The sequence below is a fragment of the Neophocaena asiaeorientalis genome, unplaced genomic scaffold (assembly GCF_003031525.2).
Source record: "Neophocaena asiaeorientalis asiaeorientalis breed wild unplaced genomic scaffold, Neophocaena_asiaeorientalis_V1.1 scaffold591, whole genome shotgun sequence".
In the NCBI taxonomy this organism is placed as follows: Eukaryota; Metazoa; Chordata; class Mammalia; order Artiodactyla; family Phocoenidae; genus Neophocaena; species Neophocaena asiaeorientalis.
This window is the reverse complement of record NW_020173494.1, coordinates 2,748,416-2,763,238: the sequence shown is the minus strand read 5'-3', so window position 1 is coordinate 2,763,238 and position 14,823 is coordinate 2,748,416.

The following is a 14,823-nucleotide window of genomic DNA, read 5'->3' as shown; positions in this document are numbered from 1 at the left end:
GGGTTGGTGGCCAGGCTCAGGCCGAGACGCATGTTGTCTTTCCTCTCGGACACGTTGGATAGGGTGACCCTTCCTGGGGTGGGAGGGAGAAACTCAGCCTGCAGCCCCTTCTGCCTGTCCTCTGCCCAGACTCTGCTGCTGCCGCTGGCCACCAAAGGGGCCCGAGGTTGAGTCGCTACCAGGCAGGGTCCTCCCCCATTCTCCCTGCCCCTCTGGATGCCTCACTCGCCTGCAGGTCAGGGCAGCCTTTCACAGTTTACTAAGGCCTTGCCCAGATATGGTCTAATTACCTCCTCTCAACCCTCTGTGAGATGAGGACTGCGAGTCTCAGAGAGGTCACGCAAACTGCCCAAAGTCACACAGAAGGCACATGGCAGAGCCTTCCATCTCCTCGTCCAGAGCTTTCCCTCCCCCAGCCATCCCCCTGTGCCCCACCCCACATAAACCAGGGCTCCCCCGAGGCTGGTTCCTCTATACAGTGCCTCCTCCACGTATTTCTTTAAGGCAACCTGCCATCAAACGTAACAGTCCCCTGCCCAACTCTCTCAGGGTCCGGTTCTCCGCTCAGCTGATAAACTGACACACGATAGTTGATTCTTTCTCACAGGGAGCTAATCGCCAACTTGACAAGAGCCTTCTAGAGGCACAAGGTCTTGCCCAAGAATGCCGTTGTGTGGCCGGTCCCCAGAGGAGTATTCAGGGGTTAGGATTATCAGCCAACTGGGTGGAGGGAGAGGGTTGTGGAGATTAAATTTACTAAGCAGATTATAGTGGGGAAGGTTTTACTAGATCATTCTGTCAGGCCACTGAAAGGAAAGAAATGAGCTTGAATTCCCCAGAAGTGAGTGTGTGTGTGTGTGTGTGTGTGTGTGTGTGTGTGTGTGGTGTATGCGTGCGCACACATGTGCAGACACTTGCCGGGGAGAGTTTAGGGGGAAGTGAGTTGGGTATTTTGTTAAGCCGGAGCGAGCAGTCCTCATCTGCTGTGCGCAGGATCTAGATGTGTTCTCTGCTTCAGGGGAGGGGAGTGATCTCTAAGGGCTCAGGAGCATTTAGCTTTGTTGGCGATTGGAAGTGTGAAGAGTTGGCCGACCCTCTGGGGCCCAGGCCAGCAAGACCTGGGGCCGGGCATGGGCAGAGGCCAGAAATCCAGACCCCCGACTGTACTGTGGGCTAGGGTGGGGCGGCTGTGTTTGTTGTTTGTTGTCCCTTGGTTTCCTTCAGTTTGTAGTAAGGTTCCTTTTGACATCCAGCCTCTCTTGGCTGTTCTACGAGTGCCTGGGATTGTTTTCTGTTTTGTCTGTCCAAACCAACCAGAGAGAAAATAATAGTAACAACCCTGGTGCTTTTACGGTGTCTTATCATTTACAAAGTGCTGCGCCCACCTGCCCTCCCAGGACCCCCTCTTGGTCCTGGGAGGCCCAGGGGTCACCATTTTCATTTTACAGAGGAGAGAGTCAAGGCGCACAGAGGGTTAGTGACTTCTATAAGGTCGATCACTGATAAATGATAGCGTGGGGACTTGAACCCAGCAGAGCCAACGTTACATCCCGACTTTCCCCATCTGACAGCAGGGCTGTGGCTGCAGAGGGATGTGGTGAGAAGTCTGGAGAGGAAGCTCCAAGCCCCACCTGGGCAACTTCCTCCCCTCAGCGGCTTGGAGAATTCTGCCCCCCATTTATTTAAAGGGTGCGTCCCCCACCTCACCCCACCCCCTCTCTTCCGGCCTTGTCTCAGTGACTGAGGTCCTCAATGAAACTGTGGGCCAGGAAGCAGATGGCATGGTGGGCAAGACCCTTGCATTGGAGTAAGAAAGATTCACGTTCAAGTCCAGCTTCTGCTGCTCGTGGATTTGGAGCAGTCACTAACCTCCCCTCTGTGACCAGGAGAGACTTACACCTTTCTCAGTGGGTCTGTGTGAGGGCTGGGGCATAAGCCCCTCCTCACACAGGGCTTGCCTTCCAGAATCACATCCCCTCCCCCTGAGCCCCTGCCGCTCAATGAAAACCCTGACTTCAAACAGGTGCTGGGAAAAAAAGCACCAGAGATAGGTAGACCCTTCAATACTGAGGTGTGAATAACTGACACCCACTTCCCTGGAGAGAAAGGAAAGAACATTCCTGGCTGAGTGGGGCTCAGAGCCTGGAGAGGCCATAGGAAAAACCAGGACTCAGGTTTCCTTGCCTTGAGTTTTCCACTGTGGGGATAAACTGACAGATGGTCCTCCTGCCTCCTCATTGGGAGGGAAAGAAACTCTCCTCAAATGAGGTGCTTCCTGACCAGTACTCTTCCTCGGCCTCCATGCACTTTGCTGCCCACCGCCTCCCAGCTTAAGCCCCAGTTTCAGAGTTTGATGGCATCATGTCTCCCATTGTCAGCAGGGGCTCCTCCTCCTTCGGAGGGAAATTAGGTCCACAATGGAAACCAGAGCGATAGAGGAACCTAAATGATGGGTTCATGGTCTTGGTCCCCACCTGGACCAGGGGCTTTTCTCAGTGGCCCAGGCCCCAAGCTCAGTGCGCACGTCTACCACCACCCCCTTGCTCCCTCTGCCCCAGCCTTCTTTCCGTCCTCCAACAGAGCAAGTTCATTCCTACCTCAGGACCTTTGCACTTGCTTCTCCTCTGCCTGGAATGCTGTGGTCCCACTTGATTCCATCTCACCATCGGACCTTTGCTCAAAAGTTACCTGCTCAGGGAAACCTTCCCTGATCACCTTGCTAAGATAGTACCCGCCCCCTACCTCCTCCCCACCCAGCCTCTCTTATCGTAACACCTGGTTTATCGCACAGCATCTCTCCCCACCTGAGATGATCCTGCTTTCTACTGTAGTGTGTCTCCTCGCTTACTGTGCCCTCCCAGCAGAGTCCTTGGCTCCTTGTTCCCTGCTGCATCCCCAGTAACTAGCATCGTGCTTGGCACATACTAGGTGCTCATGAAAGGCTGGGGGACACATTAGACCTGGGATGGATCCTAGGGTCACACATAAGTGAACCTAGGCTCAGAGAGAGGATGTGAGCTCCCCCTGGACACACAGTGAGGAAACTGTACAGCTGGAAGGAGAATCCAGCTTGGCTTGTTTGGGAGCCCGTGCTCTCAGTGTGGTGACGACCGGGATCCATAAGCCGCCAGCCGGACTCCCGCCCGCCCTGGACCGTTTCCTCACTGAAGCCTGGGCCCCCGGCTGTGCTGGGGTTTGAACTTCCTATCCACGGCCCTGACACAGATGTGGCCAGCGGGAGCATCCAGCGCTATGTGCTGGGACAGCTGGCTGCCCTGGGGATCTGGTTTCACATGCTTTCTCTTTGATGTGGCCTTTTCATCCATCTGCTTATCTCTTAAAGCTCTGCTATCTCCCCCCCACCCCCCACCGCCCCAGGCCCTGCTTCCCCACAGCCTCCCCAGGGGACCCCACTCCATTGCTCTAGGATGGAGGTTCCCCTCCTGGAAGAGTGGGAGGCTGAGGGTCCTGTCCTGGGGAAGGCCAGTCCTGGAATCGCAGCTTCTCAGCCCAAATGGGACTTTTGCTCCCTTTTGAAAGCAAAGTGATGGCCTGGCCACTGTCTGACCTTTAGGACAAAGCAGAAGTGCTTTAGAGGAGTGGTGCGTGTGCTTTAGTGGACGCAGGCTGTGCGCACACATGCGCACGTGTACACGTAGATTTACAAGGACTTGGAAGGCCTTGAGGCTGCTCACAGCGTCTCCCCTGTGCCCCAGAGTGCTTCAGCGAGGAACAGAGTCATCATTTCAGAAAGGCAGTGCTGCGCAGTGGTTAAAGGGTGGCTGCAGATGGCCTGGGTTGGAATCCTGGCCTTGCTGCTTATTAGCTTGGTGACCCCGGGCAGGTCCCCTCACCTCCACAGGCTGTCGTTAATGATTAAATCTCATACGGCTGTTGTGGGGATTAAATGAGTCAAAAAATACCTAAAAGTGCTTAAACCAGTGCCTGGCACGTAGTGAACAGTATATAAGACATATGAATTTGGCTATTGTTATTATTTCCAAGTCAGAAAAAAAAGATAGGAAATGCTCCTGGCTCCCCTGTGCTGAGGGGCCATGGATGAGGCAGAAAGGGCCATGGCCTGGGACACTGGAGACCTGGGTGTGAATCCTGGCCAGCCCCTGACAAGCTGTGTGACTGTGGGAAAGTCACTTCCTCTCTCTGGCCTCAGCTTCCTCATCTGTAAAATGGGGACAGCAACACCAGCTAGGTCACCTCACAGTGTGACTGTGGGCAGGGACGTGTTTCAGCACCTGCCCCACCCTGGACAATGGCTGGCCTCCTTGTAGAGAGACCAGTGGCCCAAGTTACCCAGATTGAGCTTGGTGCAGTTCCCTTGGGTCACTGGACACTTGTATACGTCTCCTGTCTTCTGGTGGCCGTTGGTTTCCAGTGGAGCGCCGATGACCAACCTGGGAAGGAAAAGAAGACAAGTGAAGATGCTGGGGGAGGTTCTCCTTCCTGGCAAAGGATGGAACCTGCGGGGCAGTGCTGAGGGGAGAGTAGGGTAGGGAGGGCGGGAGGGAATCCTGGAGGGGCAGCCCACACATACCCTCACACTCAGACCTTCGTCTCCCTGGAAGAGGGATGCTGTGGCCCATCCAGGCCCTTGCCAGGATCTGGAGACACAGAGATGAAGACCGCATGGGTCTGGCAACAAATGGGATGGAGGCCATCCCCGTGAGAAGAGGGCAGGGCAGACATCATGGAGGAGGTGTTCTTGAGCTGGGTCTTAACAGATGAATATGAGTTTGCTAGATGGTGGGACTGTGGTAATAGGGGTCATTCAGGCAGAGGAAGGATGATTTTGGAGTGTTGGCCATCTGCCACTACCTGTGGGTGGCCTCATTCCTCACCTTACAGGAGTCTTTCAGCTGGTGACCCGGGGGCTGGGGCATGTTGCACAGTGTTCATGGCTGTCCCCTGAGGCACTAAGTCTTTGCTCAGGGTGGGCAAGGAAGCCAGCAGGGCTAAAGAATGGCAAGGGGCAACCACCCAGCTGGGCCTTCTGCCTTGAGCCTATGCCTTTGTGACCTTGTTTGAGAAAAGGATTTTTGCAATTGTAGTTAAGGATCTCAGGATGAGGTCATCCTGGATTACCTAGGTGGGCCCTAAATTCAATGATGTGTCCTTAAGGAGACACACAAAGGAGAGACCCAGAGAGAAGAGGAAGCCATGTGAAGATGGAGGCAGAGCTAGGAGTGAAGCTGCCACAAGCCAAAGAATGCCTGGGACCATTGGAAGCTGGCAGAAGCAAGGCAGATTTCTCCTAGATCCTTTAGAGGAAGCACAGCCCTGCTGACGACCTGATTTTGGAGGTCTGGCCTCCAGACCTGTGAGAGAATAAACTTCTGTTTTGGGAAGCCATCTATCAATACTTTGTGCTAATTTGTTATGCATCCACTGGAAATTAACGCATGCTGCTTACATACACATATTTCTAGAGAAAGAGCGGCCACTCCCTCCTGACCTGGCCAAGCCCCGGCAGTGCCACCTCCCTCGGGGCCAGGGAGAATCCCACCACAACCTGGACAGCCCCCAGGCCCTCTCCTTAGAGTGCCCCAAAGCCCCCTCTATGTCTTATCCCTGGCCCACCAGCGGGCAGCACCAATGGAGGTGACCCAGAGTGGCCCAGCCAGGCAGCTGGAATCCCAGTGCTGACGTGAAGCAAAATCCTGAAATTGGGCACCGTGTCCCTTCAGTGTCACCTGCCTCTGGCATACCTGGACCCCTCTAGGCTTTGGGTGTCAGTTCTGCTCTCAGCCACCATCCGCCTGCTTGGCTCAGGCCCTGGTGCTAACAGCGAGTCAGGAACCACTCTCCCAGGCACAGCTGCACTGTCATGGCAGGAGGTGCCACGGCTCACACAGCCCTGGAGGTCTCCCAGACCCCGAGGGGCACAGGGACATGTGACACATTGGGAGCGTGCAGACCTTTCCATAGCCCTGCTCTCACGACAACTTGCCACCCCCTGGAAACATGACCCAAAGAAGAAGCAATTGCTCGTTTTCTGGTTTAAGATGGTTGAGAGGGACGGACCCGGAGGTTCAGGCAACACGGGACTTAAGTAGCTTCTTGTGGTCAAATATCTCCCTGCCCCGCTCCCACCCACCTCTCTGTGCTGTCAGGAAAGAACTAAGGTCCGGTGTGGGAGTTAATAGAGCTCTGTTTGAAATTAGAGTCTATGTAATAAGAGCTGAGGTTTCTCCCCTGGGGACCAGATAATGACAGATTCTAAATATATCCACTTATTAAGCATGTCTATTTTTGACTGGCAGGAATTAACTGGACTCATGAAATCTATTTGTCTAGACAATGTGAGTTTTGGCTACTTAATTCTGCGAGTGATTGTGTGGTCAAGGCTGCTCCATTTTTTCCAGCCAAAAAAAAAAAAAAAAAGAGAGAGAGAAGGAGATGGGAGAGAGGTCAGTAAGGAAAGTTTGGGCTCCAAGGTTGCTTTTCTGGCTGCTCCCATTTTCAAGGTCAACCTGGTGTGTGACCAAGTGTCCCAGAGCGATGTTCCTTCTAGGACACCACTGCCTGATGGTGAGTGCTTTCTGGAAAGCATGCCTTCGAGGAACACCTCGCAGGGTGCCTCCGGAACAATCAGGCACAGCAAGTTCTAGATTAGAAAAAACAAAACCTGGCCATCTGCTAGAAAAGCGATCCCCGTGTGTCTTCTAGAAAACACTCCTGCTGCCTGACAAGGCAGACTCCTCACAACTCACCCCATTTTACAGAGTGGAACTCTTGAGGCCCCACGGACAACTTGGTAGAGTCCAAATTATAGGGCAAGATCTTTGGGCTGAGATTCCAGAGCTGGGTGTTTCTTCATCCTCATTCTGTCACCAGCTTGCCATGTGGCCTGGAGAAGTTCATTGACCTTGGTTTTCTTGGTCATGAAATAGGGTTAACAATTCCACTATTGCCTACCTCCTAGGGTCACCTAGGAGGTCACCTAGGGTCATCTGGGGAGCCACAGATGCCACAAGGCACTGACAAACAGAAAGGGGTATATCTAGGAAAGCTCCTAGATATAGGAGAGTCCACAAAAAGTCCACAAAGACTGGAGCCTTCCTAGAAGTCATCTCTCCTTGAAGTGGCCGACATGTGACAGTCTGGCAGTAAATAAACCAAGTCGTCGTGACCCCAAATTTGCCTCAAGACCAGGCTGTGTCCTTCTCAAAGAACAAGGGCCACCCCCTACGTCCTATTCCCATTCTCCCTGATTCCTCTGGGGGTCCTTGGCACTTCATGAGGTAGCAGGACAGGGCTAACTGTTCCCATAGTACAGATGCAGAAACTGAGGCCTGGAGAGGTGAGCTGACCCAGGCCCCACAGTTTGTGGCCGAGCTGGCACTAGTTGTCCTGGGGCAGCTTTCTCTGTGTTGTCCCAAATAATTTTTTGCCATGAAGGGAGGGCCTGGGTTAGCCCTCTTTGCTGTTCTTGATTCTTGGCATTACGTCTGCCCGTCGGGCTTGAGGTTTTGAGGATATGATTCAGTCTTGCTGTTGGGGGATAATGGCGAAGCACAGGGAAAATGTTTGTGTCAGCACTGAGACCAGCCAAATTGCTCCTGGGGTCTGGCACCCCTGTCACTCCCGCGGCCTCAGCCTTATATAGCCATCTGCAGCCTCAGGGCCCGCTGTGCTTCTCAGGGGCTGGACACCCTATACCCTCTGGCACGGGAACCAGATGGCAAACCCCAAAGGTCGTGGTGAGCATCGGGCCCTCTCCATGGGCTGTGTGCCGTGACTCACTGGCTGTGGGCTCCCGGCCTTCCTCCTATAGAGGCGGGGAGCGGGGCTGCTGCGGATGGGAGAATTGGTGGCAGGCTTCAGCCATAGCCCTGGAGGACCCTTCTCTAGTGGTTGCTTTCTAAGCAGGGCCTTGCCAAGGGAGGAGGCTCACTGTGGGGACGGCCACCTGAGGATGGCAGGATGTGGACCCTCTGCATGCTGGGCTCCTGGGGTCCCAGCATGACATAGCGTAAGAGAAGGGGCCCCTGCATCCCTACCTCACACCCTCTCCAACAAGGCCCAGTGGGGACCTTAGCCCTGGTTCCATCCTTCAAGGCAATTTAATCTCCAAACCTTTTAAACTGCACACTCCTATAAGGAAAAAAGGTAATATGTACTCCCAATATATGTAAATTTGCATATGTTATACCAGTGTACAGCTGGCGATCTGTGTATTGAATATCAGTAACCCTATTTTTTTCAGATAAAAGATAAACGTAAATAGAACTTGAGTCGTTTAATTTCCGTGCTCCAGTATACTGTCCTGTGTACCCGCTATGGTGTGCAGATCCCACCCTTCAAGACCCAGCACACCAAGTCCCACCTGCTCCAGGAAACCCTCACTGATTAGCCCAGGCTTTCCCACATAAACCAGTCTGTGATCCCTGCTGACTGCTGTGGCCAGTGCTTTAGTGTCATAATTCCTTGAGGGCCAAGATGCCCTCATCTGCCCTGCCTCACTAATGTAGGGTGGTCTTGAAGCCCAGGGTAAAAGGTCCCCAGGGACTGTTCTGACCTCTGTCTGACAGTCTACAGCAGCAGCAGCTTCCAGAGCTTTTAGCTTTGCCTCAGGCCTAGGAGGAGCCTCCAGATTCAGTGCCTGGCAAAAAGGTTGCTGAGACATTGAATAGTTTCTGTGCGCAGAGGTTCAATGCAGTGACCCAGCTCCTGTTTAAAGTCACTGTTGCTTGATTTTCCATTTCCCTCTTCCCAACAGTCCTCACTTCTGTTTGGGGATCTAGGAAATCTGGCTTCATTCCCAGTTGTAGGGACTGAGCATATACTGCAGGCCAGGCCAGTGTTATCCTTGGACTGAAGGGACTGAGTAGGCCAATGACGTAAGTCACCCCAATCTCAGGACCTCCTCTTGGGCTTTAGGGACCAAAGTGGTCCCTTTTCTCTGGATGCCATAGTGTACAGATGTAGGGCGTGGAAATGCTAGCAGCCACCTTGTAACGATGAGGGGTATGAGAGAAGGAGGACTGAGAGAAGCATCAAGAGAAAAAGCTGAAGTCCCACTGATACTGTGAACCCCTGGATCAAACTATACCTGAAGTGTGACTGCTGCTGGACTTTTCAGATATATAAGCAATAACTCCTTTTTACTGTATAAATCTGAGTTAAGTTTTCAGGTATTTATAACTGAAAACATCCTAACTAGAATGAGGAAGGCAAAAAAAAAAAAGAAGCACATAGTTAAAATTACCCCTAGAAATTCCATATATTACCATGCTATAAGAGGAACACAGTATCCACGACCAATGAGAGAGGAGCAGATTCATAACCCCCTGCTCACGTTCCATCTGGGGTATATACTTACTGTGTGAGTGGTGGGCAGACTTGCCGACACCACGTATATTATTTCTCTCTGGTTGTTTAACTGAATGCATAAAACTGTCCCCTGGTCCAGCCTTGTGGGAACAGAAATCCTTTTGTTCTGTGTGCATCCCACTTAAAACAGCCCCTTGGACAGGGAGCCCTGCATTCCAGATGTTTCTAGTTACCTGGTAACTGGCCTTGCAGACCATCAGAGCTGGGAGGAAACGTGGAGGGTACTCTGTCTAGGCTTGTCACATATCATCGAGGCATAGGAAGTATTGTGCGTGAGGACTCAGACAAGATGGTGGCAGAGCAGGACTCGTGCAGGGTGTCCTGACTCCCAGGGCCGTGCCCTCACCCAAGCCGTGGAGGCTGGAAAGCCTGGAGGCAGACGCTGGCTCTGCTCGGCCTTCTATTGGCTGTGTCTGGGAAGGCAGGTGTGAACAGTTTAGCTCCCCAGCAGATGGGGCGGGCAGAAGCCATGGGAACAAAAAGGAACAAAAAGGCCATCAGCTCTTAGGGAAAGAAAGAGGATATTTGCAACTGATGGGCCTGCCCCTGGAGAAGGTCCTGAGCCCAGGGACCAGCACGGACTGCCTAGGAAAGGCAAGATGTGGGTTGCATCCCCTCCCTGGTCAGCCTCTTTGCTCCTTTCCTCAAGACCTGGACCTTGCATCCCAGGAAATCCAATTATTACCAACAATTCCTTTCATTTTAGTGAATCCCTTTTGATGTGATTGACCTGCATTTGATTTCGGTCACCAGGACAGCTTTGGAGCTGGAAGGGCAGATTGTATCTGAGGCTCAGAAGGTGGATGTAGCAAGCCTGTGGGGAGACACTGGTCAGTTTCGGAGCTCGGACTGCAAGTCCAGTGCTTTGTCCCCCATTGTAAAGGACTGGGAAGTTGAGAAAGCCCAGCTCCGGGGGCTGGGCAGCACCCAGCACGGAGAGAGGGCCACCCTCCCTGGAGCCTGACAGGCCTGCTCCCCAGGAGCCTCTTCCCTTTCTCACCTGTTCCCCTCTCCCAGCACCCCTCCTCCACTCAAACCCACTCTCCAGGCCCTTTGTTCCATTTCTCTCCTGGCTTCATTTCCTTCCCTGAAATCAGATCGGGGCATCAGGGAGGGGCTCCCACTTGAGGAGCAGAGAGCTCAAGGGAACAAAGAGAGACTATTCCTCTAGCGAGGCTGTTTCTCTCCTCTCTCCACGGAAAATGTAACCTCTTTCAGCCAGCTGAGTACGGTGCCTAATGTGTTCAAGATGGGGCTGGAGAAGTGCTGAGTGCAGCAAACCCTGGTCCTGGCTGGGGGTGGGGTGCGGAGGGAGAGCCCCTGACCCGGGACCTGTCGAGGGGGGTTGGTACCTCCAGGTCTCCCTGGGCTGGTTGGAGGGGCTTGTGGTTCACTGTGGCTCAGATGCCTGGCAGGGCTGGACTCCTGACGAGGAGGAGTCCAGGAAAATGAGAACCCCTCTGTTTGCCCGCACATTCCTTACTCACCCTGCCTCCATAAATCCCTCACCAGAGATGAGAATCCACTGGGTGTACTTAAACAACTATGGGCACTGTGAGGGTTCACTGCATGTGTCAACCTGACTGGGCCAAGGGGTGCCCAGATATTTGGTCAAATACTCTGCTAGGTGTGTCTGTGAGGGTGCTTTTGGATGAGATTACCATTTAAATCTGTAGACTGAGTAAAGTAGACTGTCCTCCCCAATGACAGTGAGCTTTGTCCAATCAGTTGAAGGCCCGAATAGAACAAAAAGCCTGACCCTCCCCTGAATAAGAGAGAATCCTTTCTAACTCACTGCCTCCGAGCTGAGGCATTGGCTTTTTCTTACCTTGGCTCAAACTGAAGTGCTGGCTCTTCCTAGGTCTCCAGCCTGTTTGCTTTCAGACTGAAACTACACTATCAGCTCCCCTGGGTCTTCAATTTGCTGACTCAAACTGCAGATTTGGGGACTTGCCAGCCTCCATAATCCTATGAGCCAACTCCTTACAATCTCTTTCTTTTTCTATTATCTATCTATCTATCTGTCTATCATCTATCAGTTCTGTTTCTCTGAGGAACCCTGACTAACACAGTTACATAGTGCTTGTATGTTCTAAGGCCTTTACAGATATTATTTCATGTTGCTGATAACCCACACCCTCATTCATTCACTGAATCTTAACCATCTACTGAGCTCCTACGAATGCACCAAGCACAGGGGGCACAATGGTGACCATGATGTGGTCTCTGCCTTCAGGAGACCTCCAGCCTAGTAGAGGAGACAGGCAGGTCAACAGGCCGTTACAACACAGCAGTGGTTCTCAGAGTGGTTCCCAGCCCAGCAGCGTCCACCTCCCCTGGGAACTTATTAGAAAATGTAGCGTCTTCGGCCCTACCTGAGACCAACAAGGAAGGGAATCAGAAACTGGAGGTGGGGCCCAGCATCTGCGTGTTAACAAGCCCTCCAGGGGATGCAGATACTCACTCATGTTTGAGAAGCACCGTGTAGGGGAAGCAGAGGCATGGCGACCACAACCCTCGCTGGGCTCAAAGCCCCAAATCCATTTCAGTATAATCCATCCCCTTCATCATGTCTTCTGAGGCTCTCTATTATTTCACTGCTGCTCACCTCTCTGTCCCCACTTTTACCAAGGCTGCTATGAATGCTGGGCACAGGCAGGTCATCATTTAGGGCTCAGCTCCAATGTCACCTCCCCAAAGAGGCCTTTCCGGACCACCTGTCACTCCCCACCTCCCCACCCTGCCTTATCTTCCTCATAGCACTTTGCATTCTCAGATGCTGGCTTCTTCATATGCCTTTTAATCATCCTTAGCTCTCAGAATTTGATATGCAAGGGAGCTAGGACCTTGTTGGTCGGGTTTGCAGCTCTAAATACCCAGAACAGTGCCTGGCACAGAGTAGGTCCTCCAAATACAGTTGTTGAACAAATTAGCTAATCACCTGGCATAGTGGGACCGCTGCAATCTGATAGCCTGCAAATTGGGACCGCTGACAGCAGGCCCCCTTTTGTCTTCCAGTAGCTGTTAACTCAGCTGGGAGAGAAAAAGAATCAGCTCTAGCAGAAGAACCAACAGACTGCCCATCCTGCCCTGAGACAAGGCTGTTAACTGCCCTGGGCCTCAGTGTTCTCATCTACCAAATGGGACTGAACCGTTGCCTGGGCTACTTGCCACCCAGGGTTTCAAGGGTCATCAGAATCACCTGGGGAGTTACAAATGCAGATTTCTGGGCACAACCTCCAGAAGATTCTAATTCAGCCAGTTGGGGGATGGGACCTGGGAATCTATTTGTAGAAGCTCCCAGATGTGTAGGCAGGATTGGGAGCCCTTGTATGAAAGATCTGCTGAAGAAGCAGATAGGACGCCCTTTGGACATGTGGAGAAACGTGTGTGTCTGGGGAATTTTTACTACATCTGGGGGTCATGACCACAGCAACCTCCTTGACTGTCTAGGAATGATCCAGGATTGGATTTTCAAAAAATTTTGTTTTGTTTCTTTTGGTCACAAGAAAACACATAAAAAGTACGTTAACTGGTACAAAAAAGTAGTAACATTTAAAAAGTATTCTTTAAGACTTTTTTTAGATTATAAAAATAATACATGCTTGTATAATGTTCATAGCACAGAACTGTGCAAAGTATAATATGCAAGGCTTTTCACTTCCCTTCTTAACCCAGCCCTCTATAGATCACTACCATTAGCAGCAGGGATGCAGAAAACCTTCTAAGTGTTTACGTAGGAAATTTTTAAAAATGAAACCATTCTACACACATGGTTCTTTCTGCAGTGTGCTTTTTTCACTTAATTGTTTTATACTTTCCATGTCAGTATATATCAATTCCACACTTAGACCTGGCCACTGGGGCCCCTGCCCTGGGTCCTGCACTGACCCTTCTCTGGCTGTTCCTCTTTCTATGGGGTGAGGAGTCCTAGGGGTCAAGGGGACAGGCACCTAGAGCCCACATCCCCCCACTCTGGGTCACTGGGATGCCAGCGTCTCCTGCTCAGGACAGGCTTCTTCCCTGGATCTGTCTTTTTGACGGTGAATCATACCACTGATGGGACTAGCCAAGGAGCGGCTGCTTGCTGGGGGTGTGGACAGAGCTTGGATATATAGGGTGGGGTGTCCAAACGTGTGAGACCCCTTGATCACCAAGAGGGAACTATAGGTGGGAAAAAAAGATGGTGGGCTGTGGGCTGGAGCCCCCGTTTGTTTTCTTGACTCAGGCCCCTTGGATGTGAGAGGCGGCCCTGGTATAGATGGACAGTATAGCTCTGCCTCATCCTCTATACCGTTGGTACAGTGTTATTTTTTTCTTTTTAATCATTCTCCTACTGATGGATATTTAAATAGTTTCATCCCTTTTCCTACTGATAACTGTTTAGGTGCTTAAAAATTTTTTTTTCCATTGCACAAGGCCTTTATCAATATGAATGAATAAAAAACCCCCTGTGCACCAGTGGCGATGCATAGCAGTTCCAGAAGTGGGTACAAAGTGCGTGCCTATCACCGTGCAGGCTGGCCCTGGAGCTGCCCTGTCATCTTGGGCACAGAGCCCGCTGACAAGCATCATCTCAGCTGTTGATTTCACAAGCTTGGCTCTCTGCCTTGTTCCTGGAAAATTCTGGGTCCACCTCAGCTTACATCCAGACAGCATTTTTCCCCTGATGTGCAGAAGTACTTAGAACAGAAGAGCAAAGAGGGAGGGAAGGTGACTGCAAAGCACATTTTCAACCCATTTGATGGGAAAATGAGATCCTGACACACTGACCGTTAAAAGGAGAGTGGCCAGTTTGTGCCATCTAGCTCAATGCCCTCCCCTCCTCACAGCCTGATGCCAAGTCTCACAGGGCCGCTGTCCTTTTTTCACCACACCTGGCATTCTCATTCCTGCCTCTGTGCATGTGGTCCCCTCATCCCAAACCACTGAACTGGCTCCATTCCAGTCCAGTTCCACTGAACTGGCTTCAGTGCCTCTTCCTCCAGGAAGCACCCCTTGATCTCTCAGCTGAAAGCTCTCCCTCAGTTCCCATGATGCTTTGTACTTCTCTTGTCTGTCTTTTTCTCTCCTTTCGATAATCTGCCTCTAGATAGCAGAGAGAGACCGTGATCCATCTTTAAATTTCCCCCTCAGTGCTGGTCAAAGTACCTTGAACACAGTCAAGGCTCAATAACTGTTTGCTGAGTGAAAATGAGGAGGCTGCTCATTTTTCAAAGACAAGCTGAATCTTCACTCTGCTTGGGATGTAGCTGGGAGCAGAGCTGGGCTGAGCTCTTCTGGGTGCCATCTGCAGATGGACCACCAACCTTGGGGTGCCCTTGGCCCAGCTCTCCCCAGGAAAGTGGCTGTGGTCTGATGTCCCTCCAGAGAGGCTGTGTCCACAGTGTAAAAATCCCTTGTTTTCAAAACATCTGATAAACTCTTGCTTGTTTTTCCAAGTCATGCTGAGTCTCCCCTCCCCCCGTCCCC